Source organism: Hipposideros armiger, unplaced genomic scaffold (assembly GCF_001890085.2).
Source record: "Hipposideros armiger isolate ML-2016 unplaced genomic scaffold, ASM189008v1 scaffold_105, whole genome shotgun sequence".
NCBI lineage: Eukaryota > Metazoa > Chordata > Mammalia > Chiroptera > Hipposideridae > Hipposideros > Hipposideros armiger.
In genome coordinates this window covers 1,190,167-1,196,166 of record NW_017731455.1, presented here as the reverse complement: position 1 = coordinate 1,196,166, position 6,000 = coordinate 1,190,167, and the positions used below count along the sequence as shown (strand labels likewise).

The window sequence follows — 6,000 nt, the reverse complement described above, 5'->3', positions numbered from 1 at the left end:
ACTGAAGAACAAAAGGACAGCAACTTGTCTGTTCCCCTTCCCCGATTCCCCAACGCTGTTCCCCTCCCCCAATTCCCCAATAAAAATCTTTAAAAAAATAAAATAAATAAATACGGTACCTACTGAAGCATCTCATTAAGCAAATCTTTCCAATAACAAAAGTGCTACATGTTAAACATTTTAAATTGTATCATTTTAGATGTAAACCTTTCTGAAGAGCAAAAGCACCTCTTTGTCCTGGCCTGTTTTGTTTGGGGGCTCTAGACTATTAATTTAAACTAGTTTTCTATTAGGAGCCTATAAGATCTAGATATTTTATACTGGAGAAATAGTAAAGTCAGACAGACATATTCATGCTCACTGTGAAGCCTACAGTCTAGCAAAAGCGACACATCATTATCAAAATGATGAGTGGTATAAAAAAGAAAGTACAGGAGGATCTAACTAGGGATCAAAGAAGGCCTCCCAAAGGATGAGATATTGAAAGTATGGGGTTGTATCCAAGGAGATGATTCCAGAAAGTTTCAGTTTCCTAATAAAGAACTGTGAGATAAATGAGGTATAACATTTATAAGGTAACTGCTAAAATGTGAAAAGTTTTAAAAGAAATTTCTCAAATTTCTACAATGAAAATAACTAGAAGGATCCAAACAAACAAACCAAAAAAACAATATTAGAATGTTTTAAAACAGGAAACTACGGCACTATTGCACTTTGTGGGGAATGGAGTTTGGGATGGCAAACTCCATTTGTTAACTGAAATATTAATTAAATATATACTATGTAAAATTTTAAATAATAATTTGGAGCAGTTCCTCAATATTAATGCAGATCTTCAGTTCAAGGCCCAAACTAAATTAGGCACACAAGAAATAACAATCTTAAAAAATATGAGTTTAATGAAAGCCTACTCTATCACCTAAAATGCTAGGTTATACAAGGAATCTAAATTGCTATTCACCTGAAATTCTCCAAATGAACCTTAACATCTCTAACTTCTATGCTTTTTCTAACCTCTACTTAGTCTACGTATTCCTCAAGAGTTACTTCAGGCCCAGTCTTCTTAGTAAGCAATGCTAGTTATACATGTAGTTTGAGTCTTAACTCATCTGAGTTCTTCAGTATACACTGCTATTAAAGCACTTGTCACGCTACAACATCTAACTACTGATTTGTCCAGCGTATGCAACAAACTGAACTTACTGAGAGCAGGAAACAGTATATTTATCTCAGCATCTCCAGAGTCTGGGACATAACATGCTGATCAGTAGAAGGTTTATGACATTAATGAATATGAAACTGTAGTTAGTGAAAAATATTTATAGAACAAAATTTAAAAGTTAACATAAAGACCATCTACAAAACTGTGAAAGTTTTGAAAGCAGGAAGGAGTGCTGTACAACACAAAACTAGAAACTGAGAAAGCCAAAATTTAACTGATGAAATTCACAGCAAATTCTAGACATTATCAGTGTCAGAACAAGTCATTTCCACTTTACCTCCATGACATTAGAAAAACTAAAAAAAAAGATTTATCTTGGTCAACTGTAAAATTCCTTAAAATTGTAGAATTTATAAATAATATTTGAGAGCAAATAAAGTGCTTAAATTGTGAGTGTTCACAGTGCTATAAACATGAGAAGTTAGGCATGCCAAATACTTCATGAAAGTCTTTCAGGTTCATTTCACATAGGGACCAATTATACCCTTTAAAGGTATCCTGTAATGTTTTAGCTTCAAGCAATATGTTCATTGTTTCCAACAAAAGACCCTTGCCTTCTACAGTATGTACTCCTTTTTGCAACCAGTTCTGATCTTTAGAGAAATTGCAATGAGATATATAGTGTGAAATCTAATTAGTTCTTTTAAATTTTGATAATGGGAGCGTCATACTTTCTCCAAAAGCACATATGTTTCCAACATCTCACTCAAAAGCTGAAGAGCCCTTTGTAATTAAAATATTATTTTCATGTGTTAGAACTTTGATTTGTTATAAAGTTGAGAACCAGGGGAACCAGGGTAAAATACCTAACAAAGACAGAATGAACATTAGTTTACCTTAAAATAATGCAACTACATATTTTAGAACATAAATTAGTTTCTCAGACTTATGCATGCTCCTCTCAACCTACACTGATTGACAATTAAATTTCAGAACACTCTATAATATATCAAGTTCAAGCATACCATAGGTCACCTTATAGCTTGTACATTTTTCAGATTTTAAAAGTTACTGTAGACAGAAATGTAGGAAAATACAAAATTTCAACTGCCATATTAACAGAGAAAATATTTACAGAAAGAACTATAGGATATAACTTTGATGCAGTGCAACAAGTAGACAAAATTCAGAAGACAGAGATAACAGAATAACAAATTATATATATGTATGTATATATAAATATACATATATACATATATACATATATATCAAGTATATACATGTCATATATACATATATATACACATATATATGAAAGATTTAGCCTTAAATTATAATATGCCTAATGCATAATATATAATGCATAAAACATAAACAAAACTAGCACCAATTTAATATTTGCAGTACTCACTTCTCAAGTACCACATAAAAGTACTTAATGTATCACTCTGCTGCTAAATTACAACCAATTTCTATCTAATTCATCTATAAAAAAATAATTACCAATTTCCTACTAGTCTTATTAAGAAATGGCAAAGTGTTTATTTTATATCTAAATTTCTTCTCCTAATCGATATTTTATAAACTAGTTCAAGAACATTTCCACCAAAGCCAAGCTATAAATCTCAGAACTCATTGAAGGGCTGACAGGTCAACTTGTTTGGTTGTTTTTTATTGTTTTGGAGGGGGGCTGGTCTTGTTTCATTTGTTGTTGTTGTTATAAACATAGATTTTATGTTTTTTTCATACATGAATGATACATATAGTAAACTGAATTCTAAAGATACGTTTTATTTAATCTTGAACCTCCAAAAATATTAATCCTTATATCTGTACATATACAGAGTAGAGTATATGTTTTAGTCAAAAACACGACAGAATATTTTTATGTTTAAATACCTTACTAGAAAAAATCTAAAAATTATTTACATTGTTTAAAGAATACAAGTCCTACAGAAATATTAAATTACACAACAGATATTGATAATCCAGCATGTCTTTAAAACAAATGACTGAAATTTAACTGCCTGGATAACAAAGAATTCCAATTTTATTCATCCTTCCCCCACAATTCACATTTGGGTAAGCCAAGGCAAAAAATATACCAGCAGCTATTCACAAACTATCATTAGGAGTATTCTACAGAGAATGTTACTTTATGTCTCCCTGAACATGGAACAAGCCCTGTCATAAGTTACCGAAGCAACAGTAATATTTAAAAAGCATAATTCCACCAAGTTTAACAAAAGGATTTATAATTTTGCTGTTCCTTTTGAAAAGAAAAATGTTTCAAATTTCTGACTGGTTTGTAGTTCACAAGTTGTATGGCTCTTTCTTGCTACAATTATCAAAACAGCTCAGATAAACTTTCTGAATATGGTAATTTAAAAACTAAAAAATAGTGCAGCTGCAAGCTATTAACATATTTCTTAATATCACTCTTTAATCCATAACAATTTATAAGAAATAAGAGAAAAATTTAAACACTTGAAAATTGTATTAACAATGAAAGATCAGAAAACAATGTCAATATGACATAAATGTAGTTGTTTCTTCAAAAACTAAACAAATACCTTGGGAAAAAACAGTAACCTTAGAGACAGGCCAGGGTCCATACCTTGAAACTGACATTTCAAAAATACAGTTTTACAAGGAAATCCTACCATTTTCGACAACAGATGAAACTTGAAGGCGTGCTAAGTGAAATAAATCAGACAGAGAAAGACAAATACTGTATGATCTCACTTAGATGTGGAATCTAAGCAAACAAACAAACAAAACCTCATAGAAAGAGATCAGACTTGTGGTTACCAGAGATGGAGAATGGGGGGGAAGGGGGGTTATTTGGAGGAAGGCGATCAAAAGGTACAAACTTCCAGTTATACAATAAATGAGTACTAGGGATATAACGTACAACATGATGACTAAAGCTAACACTGCTGTATGATATACAGGAAAGTTGTTAGAGTAAATCCTAAGAGTTCTCATCCCAAGGAGAAATTTTTTTCCTTTTCTTTTTCTTTTCATTTTATCTATATGAGAAGATGGATGTTAGCTGAACCCATTGTAGTAATCATTTCACAATACCTGTAAATCAAACCATCACGCTGTACACTTTAAACTTATACAGTAATGTGTCACTTATTTCTCAATAAACTGGAAAAAAGGAATTAGTTTTACATGTTAGCTTTATATTACAATTAAGCCATTTGAAAGCTGCAAATCTTACACAAAGTATTTGCCTGTGGTCTATTTTTCAAATGTATATTCATAATTAAAGTTTTACAGTGTAACGTATGTCCAAACAAGTATCTAAAAGACTGATCTTATTCAGTCTAAGTTCTATGTGTAGGGAATCATCATTTATATACGTTATTCCTCAAAATTCTTGTCACTGTGACATAGAAAAACCTCAACAATTGTTAAGTTCAAACTACAAAAGTAAGCTTACTCAATGTTACAAATTGTACCCAATAGCTAAATCTCTTCAAATACAAAGTAACAAGCAGTTATAAGGGCTATGGCTTGGAAGGGTAAGGGGTAGAGATTAGTACACTAATAAACTGAGATCTTTACAATTAAGACAATTTTTCAGTGTTGATGCTACATTTAGATACAAAAAATATCTTGGTTACACAAGTGTACCCTAGGATTCTGAAAAACATAAGAAAAATTAAGTTTTAGATACAGTAATCCCTGAGTACATACTAGAAGCTGCTGACATTTAAGGAGTGTACAGACTTGCACGGGGTTAAGTTTAGATATAGACTGTTGGTAGTTTTGATGGAGGCAAATACTGTACAGTCCACATCTGCAACCCAATTTTGCTTCAGCATCCCCAGAGACTTAGAAAACATTTCTTTGGGTAGGTTGCAAAACACTGCTTCCTCTTTTATTCTCATCACCCCGATTACAATACAAAGCAACAGAAAGACAAAAATCCAATCAGCAACTGTAAGCAAACACACACAAAAGCATCTTCTTTCCAGCTCCCGAATTGGTATTCATTACACCTGTTTGTAAACCCATACTAACACAATAACACAAACCCTCGGCTGATGGAGGGGGGGGGGGGCAATTAATGGTTTGGAGTCATTATTCTTGTACCCTGGCATGGGGTGGGGGAGGAGGATGGTACAAAACAATGGATACTGAGGGGCTGAGGAAAAACCGTTTTGCCCTGAAGCCTCTAGCGTTTAGCTGGGAAGGGGTGGGGGTGAGAGTACTTTTCCTCTATCCCCAAAAGCTACCGCGAAAGAGGTTGCCATCAGGCATGTCCAACAGGGCAGTCTTGGATGCCTACAACTCGCTCCACCAGGCAACACACCCAAAACCTACTCACCACTCTTCACCGAAGGGAGGGGAGACGAGGAGAGCGCGGTGGGCTTTGGGGAGGGGGCGAGGAAAGACCCCACCCCGTACCACTACCGCTGCGCCAGGGACCCCGCCAACGATTTACACGCCCTCCCGGACGCCCACGGGTCGCCCAGCAGCCTGGGCCCGATGGCTCTGGGAGCCGAGTGGAACAGGACCGTCCGCCAGACGCCCCCAGCCCGCGCCCTCGCGCCGGCTTACCGTCGCCCGGGCGCTGTGCCGGCCGCCCGCCGCCACCGCAGGCCTGGCCCGGGTCGCTGTCAGAGTCGGTGGGGTTGCTCTTGGCGCCCAGCGGTGGGACCCGCACGAGAGCCGACTCCAAGGGCCCAGCCCTCCCGGCGACAGCACCCAGGAAAGCCGCGGCGGCGGCGGCGCCTCCCAGGGCCCCAGCCCCTCGGGCCTCGCCCCGGCCCCGCCGGCTCGCGCCTGTCAGGGCGCGCGGGGCCTCCCCCTACCGACAGCCA

General features: G+C 36.6%; 1 protein-coding gene across 3 annotated transcripts in view; it reads right to left on the bottom strand.

Moving 5' to 3' along the window:
• SHOC2 (SHOC2 leucine rich repeat scaffold protein) overlaps nt 1–6,000 on the bottom strand; it is a 65,493-nt gene that overhangs the window by 58,667 nt on the left and 826 nt on the right. Inside the window, exon 1 of one of the 3 annotated variants that reach the window (XM_019646573.1) lies at nt 5,738–5,840. The exons of the other annotated variants lie outside the window; for them this stretch is intronic. The gene's annotated coding sequence lies outside the window, so the exon portion shown is untranslated. Of the gene's footprint in view, nt 1–5,737; nt 5,841–6,000 lie in introns of those variants that run through there. 3 annotated transcript variants of the gene reach the window in all.